Source organism: Pogoniulus pusillus, chromosome 17, assembly GCF_015220805.1.
Source record: "Pogoniulus pusillus isolate bPogPus1 chromosome 17, bPogPus1.pri, whole genome shotgun sequence".
NCBI lineage: Eukaryota > Metazoa > Chordata > Aves > Piciformes > Lybiidae > Pogoniulus > Pogoniulus pusillus.
Genome location: NC_087280.1, coordinates 20,725,233 through 20,742,876, shown reverse-complemented (window position 1 = coordinate 20,742,876; position 17,644 = coordinate 20,725,233). Strand labels below are relative to the sequence as shown.

At 44.5% G+C, this 17,644-nt stretch overlaps 1 long non-coding RNA gene across 1 annotated transcript in view; it reads left to right on the top strand.

Annotated features, from left to right (window-relative positions):
• The first annotated feature begins 597 nt into the window (after positions 1-597).
• Positions 598-17,644, top strand: part of LOC135183158 (uncharacterized) — a 36,544-nt gene continuing 19,497 nt past the window's right edge. Inside the window, exons 1-2 of the long non-coding RNA XR_010305432.1 lie at positions 598-1,771; positions 4,055-4,301. This is a non-coding gene — a long non-coding RNA (uncharacterized LOC135183158). The remainder of the gene's footprint in view (positions 1,772-4,054; positions 4,302-17,644) is intronic.

The window sequence follows — 17,644 nt, the reverse complement described above, 5'->3', positions numbered from 1 at the left end:
GAGGAAGTTGTTGAGCAGGAGAGTGGTGAGAGGCTGGAATGGGTTGCCCAGGGAGGTGGTTGAGGCCCCATGGCTGTTTAAGGCCAGGCTGGCTGAGGCTGTGTGCAGCCTGCTCTAGGGTAGGGTGTCCCTGGGCATGGCAGGGGGCTTGGAACTGGCTGCTCCTTGTGGTCCCTTCCAACCCTGACTGATTCTATGATTGTAACAGGTACTTTGCAATGAAAGACAGACTTGAGACCTTACCTAAATCCCAGCCACATACAGAGTGCAGGTAACAGAGCACTTTGATGAGCAGCTTGGTGTTTCTGAAGCATGATTTTGCCTTCAAGCCTGGATGAGTAATAAGCACAAATGACCAATGGTCTATTTTTTTATCTCATAATATATTACAGAAGAGTTCAAAAAGTTGTTGTTATTATTTTAGATTATACATTTTGTCACTTCAGAGACTGCCAACTGATAGCTTTCAGCTATGCAAGGCTGAAGCAAGTTCAATGTAAGGAAGCACAAAAATCACTTGATGCTTATCGTTGCAAAGGCTTTTGGTCAGGCACTGCCTTTGTTTGCTGTCTTTGTTTGTCTGCAGCTAGGTAACATGGCTGGGCCCAGCTCCATGGCTGTTGTCTTGGGCATGACTGCACTGCAACCAGAAAATCCTCCTCACAACCAGCAAATCATCCACTCTGAGTGCCTGCAAGTTTCTGCTGTGTTAGAGCTGGAGCTGAAGCACCAGTGGAGGTTTAATCGAAATCTGAATACATGTGACTGAAATTGGCTGGCTGTGATTATTTATACAAGTAAATCTCTGCTTCTCACCAGCTCCCAGAAATCAAATGCCAGCCTTGTATGATCATTTTCTGAAAGGAGTAAATATTTGTTGAAAATTCTTTGCTAGATTAATTTCACTCTGCCTTCTCTCAGGCAGCTCTGATAGGGATGGGGTGACTCGGTGACTCCTGGAGTGCATCAATCAACCCAGGGAAGAGGGACCAAAATAAGCTGATTACTTGGTCTATAACCTTTTATCCTGGGAATGAAACCCAAACTTTTCAGGTAGCCAAGCAAAGCCCTTAAAACAGCTCATTTTTCCCATGTGTCTGCATATCCTGCTACAACCTTCAGGGAAAAGATCCTTACTTCAACACTGGGCAGGTCAGGTACAGCTACTTGAAGCAGGAGGTAGGTTAAAAATCCATGTTTTGCTAACCTCCATTTAAAAGCCCATCTGACAGTAAGTGGTTTATAACTCTACAAGCAGGCACTAATATTTTTGTGTCAGTTCCTGTTGCTGATTTTTGTTTCTTTTACTTTCTCTCTGCCCTCTTCCCTTTTTTCTTTGCCTTTCTCTCTTCTTTTGTTTTGGGTTTGTTGTTTTCTTTTTGGTGGTAACCCTTTTACCTTCTTTTTTTCCCTGCTCAGACCCATTAGCAGGATGTTGTGCAATATGGTGCTTGTCATCTGTTTCAAAGGCACAGTGATGAGATACAGGTATGCCAGATGGATAAACCTAGTGTGACTAATTATTGTGTATTTGCCTTTAATTATTATCATTTATTACCAGAGAAAAGACAATAGAGGTTCCCAGACTTGGAAGGGAATGTCGGCAGAAGGGGAACTTTTTTTTTCATCTCTAAGAGATTGGCACATCAGCAAGAAAAAGTTTTCTTCCTGGGGAGAGACACAAGCAAACACCAAGACAAGAGGAGTCAACATGACCCACGCCAACACTCTCCTTTCCCTGACACATAGCTGAGGATCAGATAGCTCACAGGTAATAAATAGTTTCCTTGTAATTCTAGAACAACTGTGCTCTTGCCTGACTGTCCATGCAGGGAATGAGGAATGTGGGGATACACTTCAGTCAGCTGTGTGAATATCCACTGTGGGTCACAGGGTGGACTTCTGTCCTCTGTGATCTGCTCCTGGGAGGCTTGTACAGCCCTGGCACTGCTCTTTTGGTGCCACAGAGAGTGTGGTAAGGTGGCGCTCAGGTGAGTGGGAGAGGAGGGTTTTGAGTTGATCCATTACCATTTGAGTTGATGCACATTTTCTCCTCCACAGTGAGGTGAAACCTGAAATTCCTAAGCAGGGATTTCAACAAACTAACAAACTTAGTTTCAACAAACCTAGTTTTCAACAAACTAAGATTCAGGGAACCAAACATTGCCAGAGGTTTCTGTGCCATCAGGCTGAGCCCTCAGACCTTTAAATAGAATTTGCTTCCCTATCCAACCTTAACAGAAAGAGTTTCTGTGCTTGAAAAAAATGTACATTTTCTTCTTCTAGGCTTTATAACCTTATTTTTAGCTGATCACAAACATACACAGGTTATAAAAGTATTCATAGAATCATAGAGTCAACCAGGTTGGAAGAGACCTCCAAGATCAGCCAGGTTTCTTGTTGTAAACCAGGCATTTTAAAACAAAGGGGCTTCTTCTGTTGCACCTCGATAGGCACAGGACAGACACTTCACTCAGCTCAGAACCCACAGCCTGATATGCTGGATGATTTCAATAGAATCCTCAAATCAACCAGGTTGGAAGAGACCTCCAAGATCATCCAGTCCAACCTAGCACCCAGCCCTGTCCAATCAACTACACCATGGCACTAAGTGCCTCATCCAGGCTTTGCTTGAACACCTGCAGGGATGGTGACTCCACCACCTCCCTGGGCAGCCCATTCCAATGCCAGTCACTCTCTCTGCCAACAACTTCCTCCTCACATCCAGCCTAGACCTCCCCTGCCACAACTTGAGATTGTGTCCCTTATTCTGTTGCTGGGTGCCTGGCAGAAGAGACCAACCCCCACTTGGTTACAACCTCCCTTCAGGTACTTGTAGACAGCAATGAGCTCTCCCCTGAGCCTCCTCTTCTCCTTTTGAAGGTCAGAAGGTTGACAAAGGTAGGAAAGTTTTGGAAATACTAATCCTGTGGTCCCAAAAGCTGCTTTCCTCTGCTCTACAACTGAATCAGCTACAATTTACAAATGCAAGTAGGATTATGATGGCTCATAAGTCTGATCTTTTTGCCAGTGAGGCTCCTGTACTCTAATTTGGGAGCATCCACACTGATTTGGTGAACAGACTGAGGAAGAGTTTCAACTTTGAGGCTTTAAAATTCATCAGGGTCTGATTTGCTTCATTTTAGGCTGACGCTTTAGCATATTTGCCCCATGGCTAAATTGTATCATAACCCAGAGGTCCTGCCATAGACCACAATCTATCACAGATAATAAAAGACATAATCAATGCTGCCAGACTGCTGCAGTATTTCTATACATATATATATAGCACTTGTCAGACAAACACATGCAAAGGCATTAAAAACCCAAAGTCCATCCATGGAGGATTTGCAAACAGGAGAATAAGGCTAAATTTGCCACTGTTTGCTCTGAATAGCTTACCCACATTACAGGCCAGTTTTGTTTTGGGCAGAAATATTTTCCATCACAGAGCCTGCTAAAGCCAGGAGAGGCTGAAGGCTGGGCTGCAGGGCTGGGTTGTATTTTGGGATTGGCAGCTCTGATCACCTCCCTTTAACCCGTTTGAACGCGATTTGATTGGGACTTGCCTGAGCGCTTCGTGGTCTGTGATTGCCTTGATTGTGGATTTCTACTTTTAGATCAAATGCAATGTCATTATTATATATCACTGGGGGAGGGGGAGGAAACCCAAAACCCACAAAACTGCCCCTGATAAACAACAACAAAAAACCCAAACCCCTTGCATTAAGTGGTCAGACTGAGAATTAAATATGCAGAATCAGCCTAATGAAATAACTTCCCTTTGGTTGCTAAAGCCTTCATCATTAAGAAGATTTCAAGCTAATCTGACTTGGAGCTGTTTCAGTCCAGTTATTTTTTGGCAAGTGTGGGGGGTGTGGGTGTTATTTCTTTATTTCTTTATTTTCCCAGTGGCATTATTCCATCTTGACAGTCTTTATTTTGCTGATTGAGTAAATTGGGAAATGGGTTCAGAACCGTTCTTAAGCAGCAACAAAATGCCCTGTAATCCAATTTTGATCAAAACTTATCTTTGCCTTTTTTTTTTTTTCAGGAACCAGCCAGGCTGTGCAGTTATCTCCATACTGCACAGAGTTGATAATGCAGCAAAGTGAAGCTTGCTTTCTTTGCCCATTGCACGTGGTGGGAACGGGGCATTGTTCAGCTGCAGAACAATGCGATGTTCCCTCAGCCTGTGGCAACAGCAGCAGAATGGCAAAGAGGTGTCCTCTCCCTGTGCTTCTGCTTTTGTTTCTCAAGTGTTCACTGGTCCTAAGTAAACCCATTCTTCTCATCTTCAGGTGGGTGGTTCTCCTTGAAAACCTTCCTGTCTCCCTCTCTGGAGTCCTTGTGTTCATAGAAGATTGCTCATCATTGTTGCACCTTTCCCAAAAGCAGTCTTTAGGAGGACAGATCCAGCTGTCCTTATAGGCCTTTTTTATCTGCTTCTCTGCCTTATTCCACTTCTCTGCCTTCTTCCACTTCTCTGCCTTCTTCCACTTCTGTGCCTTTTGGTTATGCAGAATAAAAGGAGACAAATTACATCAGAAAAAGACAACCCCCTTCCAGATATGGCTGCACAAACGAGCTTGGCATGTCTGTGCTGGTTTGAGGCTAATTGGAATATTTGACTGAGAAAAATTAGATGATAGGCTGCAAAAAGAAAGCAGTGGTGATGTCTGCTTCACTCACAGGCTTGCTGAGATGGATAAAAACAAGAACACAAACATAGATAAGTCAGAGTCTCTATCTATTTGAGTCAGTGTCTGTGTTTTTCTCCTTGGGCTATTGCTGCTCTGCCTGAATCTGTGTAACACAACTAATCATTCTGCTTTTAACCCCCCTTACACATCCTCTCAACTCAGTTTGCACGTAAGGCAGACTCCAGGATAAGGTAGAGGGGTGGGAAGAAGGTGGAAGGGTGGTTTAGAGCCTCTCCTGGGGACTGATTTCTGGCAGGGCTGTTTTGTTTCTGTATTACTTTTAGCTTGTCTATTTCTGTATGCAGCTGTATATATTTGCAATATATTGTAAATACTTGCTTGTATATTGTGCTAAGCTGTGAATATAAAGCTTCATTCCTTCACTTCCATCCAGCTGAGCCTAGTCTGGAGGCGCCATCCCTGGGGCTGTTCAAGGCAGGGTTGGACGTGGCACTTGGTGCCATGGTCTAGCCTTGAGCTCTGTGGTAAAGGGTTGGACTTGATGATCTGTGAGGTCTCTTCCAACCCTGATGATACTGTGATACTGTGATACTGTGATAATTCATTGTGTGTGTGTGTCGGTAGCTCCCAAACCATCACATCTTAGACTGTGAGTGGAGGTTTCCCACATACCTAGCTGAAGCAATACCACAAGGAAGCCTTTCTAGTGCAACAGCAGCAAATTTGGTGGCTTTGAAACGATTGCTTGCAATCAAGCAAAGCTGCTCCATTCCTCCTGTAAATGTCCTTTTTGCTTTCCACCACTCATTTCCTCACCAGCTCCTCCTAAGTGTGGAGCAAACTTTTTTCCATGTTCATTTCCCCGTGACATCAGTTTGCTTCTCTGTTGTCAAAGTTCCTGAGTCTGTGTTGCTGTGACTGTCAGCAGCCATGTGTCGATGCTGGTTCAGGTAGATAAGCAGTGGAGAGAATACAAACAGTTTGAGGAACTCTGGGAACAATAGTGGGAGTTGTAAGGGGAGGGCAAGAATGGGTGAAAGGGAATTGTTTGATCCTTAAAACCAGTCAGTATTCACTCCCATACTGATGGAATGTGATCATCAGAGAATTTCCTTTTCTTCACATTCACACTGAAAGCTGTGAAATCATAGAATCATAGAATCATAGAATCAAGCAGGTTGGAAGAGACCTCTGAGCTCAGCCAGCCCAACCTAGCACCCAGCCCTAGCCAATCAACCAGACCATGGCACTAAGTGTCTCATTCAGGCTTTTCTTGAACACCTCCAGGGATGGTGACTCCACCACCTCCCTGTGCAGCCCATTCCAATGCCAATCACTCTCTCTGGCAACAACTTCCTCCTAACATCCAGCCTAGACTTCCCCTGGCACAACTTGAGACTGTGTCCCCTTGTTCTATTGCTGGTTGCCTGCAAGAAGAGCCCAACCCTACCTGGCTACAGCCTCCCTTCAGGTAGTTGTAGGCAGCAGTGAGGTCACCCCTGAGCCTTCTCTTCTCCTTCAGGTTAAGGAGAGTTTGAAAAACATCTTGTGCTTGCAACCACAGAATGCAGAACTGATACCATATATACAGGCTCTGGTGTTGGTAAGAACTAGAACAAGCCCTTCAAGTTGGATAGAACTAGAACAAGCTGTGGCTCAAACAATGAGAAACTAATTTATTCCAAGACCTTCAAGTACAGGAATCTTTGCAGATTTTATGCATCTAGATTTGGTTACTTATATGGCCATCTCCCAACAAGATGCTAGGCATTGTCCTCCCATCCTGCATGAAGGCAACAGCAAGCATTATGATGTGTTTTCTGAGGATGAGGTGGAGCATTGAATGTCATCAAGCTTTATCAACTGATCCTGTTTTCCAGGCATCTATCAGTGTATCACTCATCTGTATGAATCACACGGGCTTCTGTGAATGAGGTGGTAATGGAGGACTGCACTGGGGAAGGAGCTTGGCCCCGCACCTGAATCTATAAAAGAACTATTAGATGGAGAGAGATGTTGTTAAATAATTAACATTATTGGCAACTGCCACTTGTCCCCAAAGTGGAAGTTTGGAAAAGTAACATCAGTATGAGATATGGCCAAATGTGTCTCTCTGGTACTCTCCCAAGACACACAGCAAATGTCACCTTCTCCTTGGTGGCAGGAAGCAGCCACGCTCATAACTAAAAACCCCCAGAGTTTTCCAAGAGATTGGGTTGTCTTTCCAAGTTACCTTTACTTTCAATTCCTCCTCATTAGTTAACTTCTTGTTTGCTTCTGCTCTTAATTTTACCTTGCAGTTTCCTGTCGCTTCGCCCTTTCTGTTTCCCTCACCCCCTAACCTTAGAGCATTCCTCTTTTCTTTCTCCCCAAAAATCTGCCTGCTGGGATTTTCCATGAATCCATCTGCATTGAATTATTTATAGATAGAATAAAATCTGCTTTTGTCTAGTGTTTATTTTCTTTAATAACAAGAAACATGGGGAAAATATTCCAGAGACCCAAAAAAGGACTTGACTTTTCCTGGACGCTAGGCAACGGTAGCCAAAAAGTACAAACCAAGCTGTAGGATGTTTGTAAGATGCCTTCTAAAAATAATATTCTTGGTATGGTGGTATCTAATGTGCCTTTTGCATTTGTTTCATTTCCCAAATCTGAGCCTTGCTTATAATGCTGTCACATCGTTCTAATGGGCAATGACTTACTGTGGAGGCAACCAGAAGCACTAAGCAGATGGATTATTGCTGGCTGAGCCAGATCTCTGACACCTCTTTTCCTTGTCCTAAGTGTTTTGAATAGGTCGTGGAGGCCTCTTCTGATGGTCATTCCTGACCAGTGGGTTTAGCTTCTATCTGGTAATAACTGGAATGAACAATATATCTTGCTTAATGAGTCATTGCTACTCCTTTGTTACCTTTTACTGCTTGTTTGTGTTTTCTTTTCACTATGATTTAAGGTTTTTTCCCATCTCCTTTTCCAGTGCAGGGTTTATGTTGCTCATTTTCTTCCTTCTTCCCTTCAATTATAGGACTCATGCAAGCATTTCCCCTTGAACACTTTCCAGCTCCCCCCACCCCATACTTCAAACCTTCTGTGTCCTCCCCCTCGTTTACACAGCTCCATTCTCCACTCTGTTTCCTGCACTGCCTACACTAATTGCACTTAGCATGGATGCGTTGGGGGAGGGCATATGGATAGGGAGAAGGTAAAGAAAGGACTTTTGAAGAATCTTAGTGAGTTAAAATGAAAAACTACTCTGCATATGTGAAAAATGGAAGACAATGATGTAGTGAATGCTCCTTCCCAAAGCCAGACTGGATGAGCCCTTGTGCAATCTAGTCTAGTAAAGGCTGTCCCTGCCCATGGCAGAGGCACTGGAACTAGATAACCTTTAAGGTCCCTTCCAACTCAGACCATTCTGTGAATCTATAAAATTGTCAGCAGAAGGAATGGATGAGAGGAACAGATTGAAATTCAGGTACAAGGTGACTAGAGACAACTTCAAGCTGGGGACTTGTTGGTTCTTATCTCCTTGGAGCTAGTTAAGGACGGACCTGGAGGCTGCCGAACACAGAACATTTGAGCTGGCGAAAACTGCTCATTTGTGTCATCTTTTTTTCTTTCCTTCCTTCTCTCTTTCCTTCTCTCTTCCTTTTTCCCTTCCTTCTCTCTTCCTTTCTCTCTTCCTTTTCTTTCTTTCTTTCTTTCTTGTTTTCTTGCTTTCTTTCTCACTTCCTTTCTCCCTCTCTTCCTCTTTTCCTCTCTCTTCCTCTCTTTCTCTCTTTTCCACCTTCTTCCTTCCTTCCCTCCTTCCCTCCTTCCTCTCTTCCTCTCTTCCTCTCTTCCACTCTTCCTCTCTTCCTCTCTCTTTTCCTTCCTTCCTTCCTTCCTTCCTTCCTTCCTTCCTTCCTTCCTTCCTTCCTTCCTTCCTTCCTTCCTTCCTTCCTTCCTTCCTTCCTTCCTTCCTTCCTTCCTTCCTTCCTTCCTTCCTTCCTTCCTTCCTCCCTCCCTCCCTCCCTCCCTCCCTCCCTCCCTCCCTCCCTCCCTCCCTCCCTCCCTCCCTTCCTTCCTTCCTTCCTTCCTTCCTTCCTTCCTTCCTTCCTTCCTTCCTTCCTTCCTTCCTTCCTTCCCTCCTTCCTCTCTTCCTCTCTTCCTCTTTCTTTCTTTCTTTCTTTCTTTCTTTCTTTCTTTCTTTCTTTCTTTCTTTCTTTCTTTCTTTCTTTCTTTCTTTCTTTCTTTCTTTCTTTCTTTCTTTCTTTCTTTCTTTCTTCCTTTCTTCCTTTCTTCCTTTCCTCCTTTCCTCCTTTCCTCCTTTCCTCCTTTCCTCCTTTCCTCCTTTCCTCCTTTCCTCCTTTCCTCCTTTCCTCCTTTCCTCCTTTCCTCCTTTCCTCCTTTCCTCCTTTCTTTCTTTTCTCTCTTTCTCTCTTTCTCTCTTTCTCTCTTTCTCTCTCTCTTTCTCTCTCTCTTTCTCTCTTTTCTCTATTTCTTTCTTTCTTTCTTTTCTCTCTTTCTCTCTTTCTCACTTTCTCTCTTTCTCTCTCTCTTTCTCTCTCTCTTTCTCTCTTTTCTCTATTTCTTTCTTTCTTTCTTTCTCTCTCTCTCTCCAGTCTCACACCTGCCTACTTTAGCTGATCTCTAGCTATCAAATTGCAATGGAGCAAAAAGTAATAAACTGCCTGTAGGAGAGGAAATGCTGCCTGAAGTTCTCCCATAGCTGGGGCCAGCCTAGCAAGACACAATTCAATTAAAAGCAACACAAAGTTTTTCTCTTTTCACCTGTGCCATTTCCCCCTTCTCTTCCCTGTATTCCATACATCCCTGTGTCTATCTCCCTCTTTCCATACATATATATAACTATAGCTAAACAGGCAGACGCAGGCGCATAGGCACATACATGCCCAACCCCTCCCCTCCCCTTTCCAATCCTTCCTTTAAGGTTTAATTTAACAATAACATTTGCGATCGGGGTCCTGAGCATCTCAAGGGCATTGCGCTTGAAATTGCACACACTCCGCACCATTTATCATAGCCTGACATGTGTCATGTTCCAGACTGCAGCTCCAAGAGGTTACAGCTCACGACTGCTCCTTTGTTGATCAGCTGCCGAGACAACTGAGGCACCTTTCTTTCTTTTTTATTATTTTTTTTCCCCCATTCTTTCCTTTCTTTCCTTTTTTTTATTTCTTTATTTCTGCATGCTGTTATTAAAGCTGCACCGTCCTCTTTCCAACGGGTTCATTGTGACACAATAGAAAAGCAAATGAATTCTCCTCTGCTCTCTGCAGTCTCCCCACCCGATCTTCATCAGAACCAATTCAGGTCACATTTAGGTTGGGTTTGATAGGAGAGCCTGGACTGGTTAATATTGCTGCTGAATATTGACTGTAAGGTGGATAAACTATTTTTAAGGCAGTTCTCCGCCTTGAAATGGATGCTTTAACTCATAGAATCATAGAATCAGAGTTGGAAGGGTGTTTTAACTCATAGAATCATAGAATCAGAGTTGGAAGGGTGTTTTAACTCATAGAATCATAGAATCAGAGTTGGAAGGGTGTTTTAACTCATAGAATCATAGAATCAGAGTTGGAAGGGTGTTTTAATTCATAGAATCATAGAATCAGAGTTGGAATGATGTTTTAACTCATAGAATCAGAGTTGGGAGGGTGTTTTAACTCATAGAATCATAGAATCAGAGTTTGAAGGGTGTTTTAATTCATAGAATCATAGAATCAGAGTTGGAATGATGTTTTAACTCATAGAATCAGAGTTGGGAGGGTGTTTTAACTCATAGAATCACAGAATCAGAGTTGGAAGGGTGTTTTAACTCATAGAATCATAGAATCAGAGTTGGGAGGGTGTTTTAACTCATAGAATCACAGAATCAGAGCTGGAAGGGTGTTTTAACTCATAGAATCACAAAATCAGAGTTGGAAGGGTGTTTTAATTCATAGAATCATAGAATCAGAGTTGGAATGATGTTTTAACTCATAGAATCAGAGTTGGGAGGGTGTTTTAACTCATAGAATCACAGAATCAGAGTTGGAAGGGTGTTTTAACTCATAGAATCATAGAATCAGAGTTGGGAGGGTGTTTTAACTCATAGAATCACAGAATCAGAGCTGGAAGGGTGTTTTAACTCATAGAATCACAAAATCAGAGTTGGAAGGGTGTTTTAACTTATAGAATCATAGAATCAGTCAGAGTTGGAAGGGTGTTTTAACTCATAGAATCACAGAATCAGAGTTGGAATGATGTTTTAACTCATAGAATCACAAAATCAGACTTGGAAGGGTGTTTTAACTCATAGAATCATAGAATCAGTCAGAGTTGGAAGAGTGTTTTAACTCATAGAATCACAGAATCAGACTTGGAAGGGTGTTTTAACTTATAGAATCATTGAATCAGTCAGAGTTGGAAGGGACCATAAGGATCATCTAGTTCCAAGCCCCATGTCGTGGGCAGGGACACCCCTACCCTATATCAGGCTGCTCAGAGCTTCATCCAGCCTGGCCTTAAACACCTACAACTACCTGAAGGGTGGTTGTGGCCAGGAGGAGGTTGCTCTCTTCTCTCAGGTGGCCAGCACCAGAACAAGAGGACACAGCCTCAGGCTGCACCAGGAGAAATTTAGGCTGGAGGTGAGGAGAAAGTTCTTCACTGAGAGAGTCATTGGACACTGGAATGGGCTGCCCGGGGAGGTGGTGGAGTCGCCATCCCTGGGGCTGTTCAAGGCAAGGTTGGACGTGGCACTTGGTGCCATGGTCTGGCCTTGAGCTCTGTGGTAAAGGGTTGGACTTGATGATCTGTGAGGTCTCTTCCAACCCTGATGATACTGTGATACTGTGATACCTCCAGGGATGGAGGTTGTAGCAAGGCAGGGGTTGGTTTCTTCTGCCAGGCAACCAGTGACAGAACAAGAGGACACAGTCTCAACCTGTGCCAGGGCAGGCTTAGGCTGGACTTTAGGAAGAAGTTCTTCCTAGAGAGAGTGAATGGCATTGGAACGAGCTGCCTGGGGAGGTAGTGGAGTCACCATCCCTGGAAGTGTTGAAGAAGAGGCTGGATGAGGCATTTAGTGCCATGGTTTAGATAATTAGAAATGTTAAGTGATAGGTTGAACTCAATGATCTTAGAGACCTTTTCCAACCTCTGTGATTCTGTGATATTGGAGGTAGTGGCAAGGGAGCCCCAATGTGCTTTCCTGTGGCAAAATCTGGGTTTGCCAAGCCAAGGAGCTTCTTAGGTTGCTGAACTTCACTCCTGCAGCTTTGGGGAAATAAATAATCACTTCTCCAGACCTTCTCTTTCATTTCACCCCACCCCTTCTCCTTCAGCTCCTCAATGCCTTGCAGAGCTCTCACTGAGTGCAGAGCACCTGAGACCTGCATGTTTCTTTGCAGAAGTGATGCATGCAGCAATTCAACAAACCAGGCTGTTTATAAAGCATATTGACAAGAGCCATTGAATTGCAATCATAAATCACTTGTAGATCCTCTGCAAGTCTCCATCCTGCCAATCAGCATTTGTGTAGGGCGTGGGTTTCAGTGTCACTGCAACTTTAATGTCTAAAGGGTGTAAGTTACTGTTGACAGAAAGAAAGAGATTTTGAATATGGGTCTAAGATCTGAACAAAAGCAGGCATTGCTTTGTATTCTTGTGCTTTTCAAAGAGGTTGGCATATCAAGTGAGCTGATAATTTCTTTCTGTAACAAACAGAACTTGAAGGGAAGGAATTGTGAACTGGAGCTGATTTCTCCATTTCCCCTCCCCATTTTCATGTTCAGCTCTGTGCTGGAAGAATTCATGCCAGAATGTTCAGGTCCCAAAGTCCGTCTGTGTTTTGGAATGATACTTGATCTTTCAGATTCCTATTCCCCTCTGAGCTCTAAATCACTCAATGTTCATCACCACCTGTTAGCATCAAGCACAGCCTCTGCAGACACAGTTGGAGTTGTCTTACTTTCTCTCAACACTCTCAGCTCTTGTCAGTGGGTATTTTCAGAGGTTTCCTTGGTTTAAAGGCTCTTGATTTATCAGAAGGGCCAGATGGGACGACTCAACTAGTGCCACCATGTGTGTGTCACACGCCTATTAGATTCACAAACGGAGGATTTTCTTGCCAATGGCCAGCAAGATTTCGCACTCCGTCCTTCACTGTGTCTTTGTCACAGCCACCCGTCCTGAATCTCTTTGCCTTCCTGTTCAGCAGGCTCCTCCTCAGCAGTCTATCCAGAACAGTGCTCTGCTGTTTGAAGGATGTCTCATTTCTCCACCTTTCTTCAGAAGAAGGCCCAGTTTTATGGCCATAGTTGGGTAGGCTCACTTTCACAGCATCCTCCCTGAGCTGCTCCTGGGCTTAACGTGGAGCCAGCTCCCCACTGCTTGTGATGCATTCTCTCTCCCCTAGCATTGCTTCTTGTGTTCCTGACCTTGACTCATGCTTGATCCCTGCCCTCCCCCTCTGCCAGTGCTGAGACACCTGCCCAGCTCTGCAGGAATGACGTAGTGCTACCAGCTGGGATGGTGTAAAGCAATAGCAGGACTCAGCCAACTTTCAGTCACATAACTCTTTCTGTCCGGGGGAATGCAACCACCTGCAGAAACTTGCCTTCTCCCCCATTGAAGGACAGAGGCTTAGCAAAAGCAGGGCAAAGCACAGAAGCACAGAGTACAGCCACATGTAAAGGTGGGGACCACCATAAATCATAGGTTGGAAGAGACCTCCAAGATCATCCAGTCCAACCTATCCAACCATCCTCCAGTCTAGCTCTATCCAGTCAACTAGACCATGGCACTAAGTGCCTCATCCAGTCTTTTCTTGAACACCTCCAGGGATGGCAACTCCACCACCTCCCTGGGCAGCCCATTCCAATGGCAAATCACTTTCTCTGTCAAGAAATTCCTCCTAATATCAAGCCTATACTTTCCCCAGCACAACTTGAGACTGTGTCCCCTCATACTGTTGCTGGTTGCCTGGGAGAAGAGAACAACCTCCACCTGGCTGCTTCTCCATCAGTTTGTCAACCTAAGCAACCACCTGTCTGTGTGTGCCTGATGCTGGCTCTGCTCCTTTGCCCCAAGCAGCAAGGAAGCTTTACACTGCATGACTGTACAGTCTTGAATGAATGTAATGGCTCTCCACAGCTCCTTGTGAGACCTGCTGAGGATATTTAAGAGAGATGGAGCCATGTAACTTAAGGAAGAGCTGTGCCCAGGGTGTGCCTGTGCCTCATTCTCATTTTAGGACAGCTGCTCATAGGAAGGCTCTATGGTGTTTTAATTCCTGGCTCCAGATTGTACAAGGGGCAGCCTAGACCATTTTTTAATGGAAGACAAATAATTGTAAGGGTATTTTGTGGATTAGTCAGGAGGAAATAGGGAGGCTACATGAAGGAAAGAAAAGATGGGTGTATGCTACCACCAAAACAACAAAAATAAGAAAGCCCCTCAGCTCTTCTCCTCCAACAAGAGATGTTCTCATCCCAATAATGCTGGAGATAGAGTCTCTGTGGGCTGTGAGTGCAAAGAATTCACAGATATTCTGAGTGTAATAGAAAAGCATTGAGGAGAGCAGCACAGACAGCAATCAGGCAAGCGGGCAGTGATTCAGCTGGGACCATCCTCTGAATAGCTCAACCATGAAGTAGTGCAAAGACTGGATTGAGAACTGACTGAACATCCTGGTCTCCCTCTGGAAGGAAATATGGCCAGAGCTGCCTCTATTTATTGGGATGGCATTGGAGGATGCTGGAAGTTAATTGGTTCCTAGGATATGAAGAATAAAACTATCCATGGATTTCTCTTCCAATAAGAAAAGGAGATAACTACCAAGCCAAGCAACATGAAAATAAGAGGAGAACCTATAATGACTTAAAAGAAGTATTTAAATGCAATCAGGCAGAGCTGCCTGAGACACCAGAGGAAAGAATAACGACATGTGTACAGCAGACACAATGTAGATTACAATTTATAGCAGGATACAGGATGGAGCCAGCACTTGATTAGGGGACCAAGTTACAATTTTTTCAGCATATGTCCTCTGTTTTTCTTTGCCTTGGCATAAAAGGCTTGGGCACTGCTGCTAAGTAAATCAGAACATCAGAAAATGCCCATGTTGATGAGAACTGCAGGATCCAAGGAAATTGACTTGTATTTTAGACAATTCTGCCATATCCATTCCTTGCCCAGAGCTGTCAACTGGGAAAGAGTTGTGCCTGCTTACAGCTTTAATCAGAGATAAAAATTATCCCTAGTTCATGAATATGGTTATCATAGTGATATGTCAGTGGCAGAGAATAGCTTCTCAGCACACAGTTTTGCATGTCTTGCACTAAAACATGTTGTATCCTGAAGTAGTTTGCTCTCTGAATAGCATCCTCACACTCAATTCCTTGTCCAGACACCAACACAGCCTGGGCAAGAGGAAGTCCTCCAGAATGAAACACAAAAAGCTTCTGCTGATGATGAGCTTGCAGGGCCTGAAAGTGCCCTGCAAGCAGGGTGTCTGCTTGCTGTGTAGGAACGGTTCACACGACTGCCAGTGACTGCCAGGGAAGAGGTCAAGAGGGAAATTTTCACTCTGCCTGATTACAGAAGCTGCTGAAACTTTCAATCTTGCTCCATCTCGAGGCTTGGTTTCCCTCCTGGATGTGTTCACAGCTGCATGCCCTGCTGTTGTCCAGACCCAGCTCTTTGGAGTGGCTCTTCACCATTAACACCAGTAAGTCATGCTCGCTACTGGGGCAGGGTGAGGCTGTGTTGTGCTGTTTCTTGTGGACAGTCAGGCTATAAAAGGTAACAATCTTCATGAATAGAGTAATCTTTTCCACTTCAAAATGTCTTTTCCTTGTCAGTCTGGTAACACCACAACCCTCAGAGTATCCTAAATTAAAGAAAGCAATACCAGAACAACACCACCACCACCACCAGGAACACGAATGACAGTAACAAAAGAGAGCAAATGGCTTGTGCATTGCATGGTGCTATTTTGGCTGCTCTGCTTGTCCAAATCCCTCTAGAAAAGAGAGAAAGCAGAAGCAGCTAAATGAAGGCTCCTTGCAGGGCAAGGGCTTGCTGGATCCCGACGTGTGTGTGCATAGCGGCGTGGGTGTGTTTGTGTGTGTGTGTGTATGGTGGGGAGGAGGGATGCTTGTCATTGTGTTTTCTCTTCTAGACAGGCATAAACACCCCTGTTTATTTCCAGCATGCCATATAAATTCAAAATTAGCATAAGATGATGATGTTAATTGATTTATATGCATGCAGGCAGTGCTTTATCAAAGGTAGAGGGACATAAGGTCGTTCCCCTGAGGGCCTCCAGGGAGCAAGTAGCCATCTGAGACAATATTGAGGTTGGCATAGTTGGGTATAAAACTGCTTCCAAGGATGAGGAAACTAGAGGGGTTTGTCATTAGCAAGAAAATAATTTTCATATTAATATTGTAATTCTCCTTTTAATAAAGGCTGCCCTCATTGAGGTCTAGGGAAGTGCCTCCCCCCACACCCCCCACCAAGGTCTACCAAGGGGTGGCTCAGGCTGCAGCTGGCAGGCTGGCTGCCTTCCCAGAGAAGGGAAAAAATCATGTCAAATTGGCCATCTGAACAAGACTCTAGGAATTTCATTCCCTTCAGGTCAGTCTTGCACAGCCACTGTGGAAATATCAGCACACTTCCTTAGAGGAGGTCAGCGACAGCACTGACAGGCAAATTTTCTACTTCCTATGGACATTGCATGGAAAAGTTATCACAGAGTGTGAAGATTTGGGTGTTACCTGTCCCCCCCCCCACTTAAGAAAATCACCCAGACTAGACTCAGCCATTCTGGAAATTGAATGAATGAAGCTTTATATTTACAGCTTAGCACTATATACAAGCAGATATCTGCAACATCTACAGCTGTATACAGAAATAGACACGTTAAAAAGGTAATACAGAAACACAACAGCCCTCCCAGAAGCCAGCATCCCCAGGAGGGGCTCCTGACCACCCTTCTACCTTCTTCCCACCCCTCTACCTTGCCCCAGACTTTGCCTTACGTTCAAGGTGTTAGGAAACAGGATTAGTCAGACAGCAAGTTAGAGAGAAAAGTGCAGCCCAAAGCCCAGAGGCTGGTATCTATGTTTGTGTTCTTGTTCTTACCTATCTCAGCAAGCCTATAAGTGCAGTAGCCATCACCACTGTTTTCTTTTCACAGCTTATAATCTAATTCCTCTCATCAAAATATCCCAGCTAGGCTCAAACTAGCACACAGAGCTGTACCAAAAGCAAAGCCAAAGCAGCACATTGGCTGGCAAGTGTCAAAAGAGGAAAAATGTGTTTCCTCTTGCACTGCCACTGCTGCACCAGAGAGGAAAAGAGAGGAGACTAAAATACTGTGCCCAAAATGCCTCCAACAGCTGTTGGTGTTGGGTTGCACAGAAGCACAGAATGTCTTAGACTGGCAGAGCCCTTCAAGCTCATTGAGTCCAATCATTAGTTCCACACTCACAAGTCCTTGACTAAACCAAATCCCTCAGCACAACATCTAACCACTATGAATTGCTGTGGTTGGAAAGGACCACCAGGATCATCCACTCCAACCTTCAGCCCAGCATCCTTCATCACCAGACCATAGCCTCAAGCTCTATATCCTCTCTCCTTTTAACACCTCCAGGAATGGTGACTCCACCACCTCCCTGGGCAGCCTGTTCAGTGCCTGACCACTTACTCAGGAAAGAACTTCCTCCCAACAGCCAATCTAAACCTCCCCTCATGCAACTTGAGGCCATTTCCTCTTGTCCTATCATTAGTCATTTGGGAGAAGAGACCAGCCCCAGCCTCACTACAACCTCCTTTTAGGTAGCTGTAGAGGGCTGTAAGGTCCCCTCTCAGCCTCCAGACTAAACACCCCCAGCTCCCTCAGCTGCTCCTCATAGGCCATGTTTGCCAGACCTCCCCAGAGCCTTGTCACCCTTCTCTGCACCTGCTCTACACCTCAATGT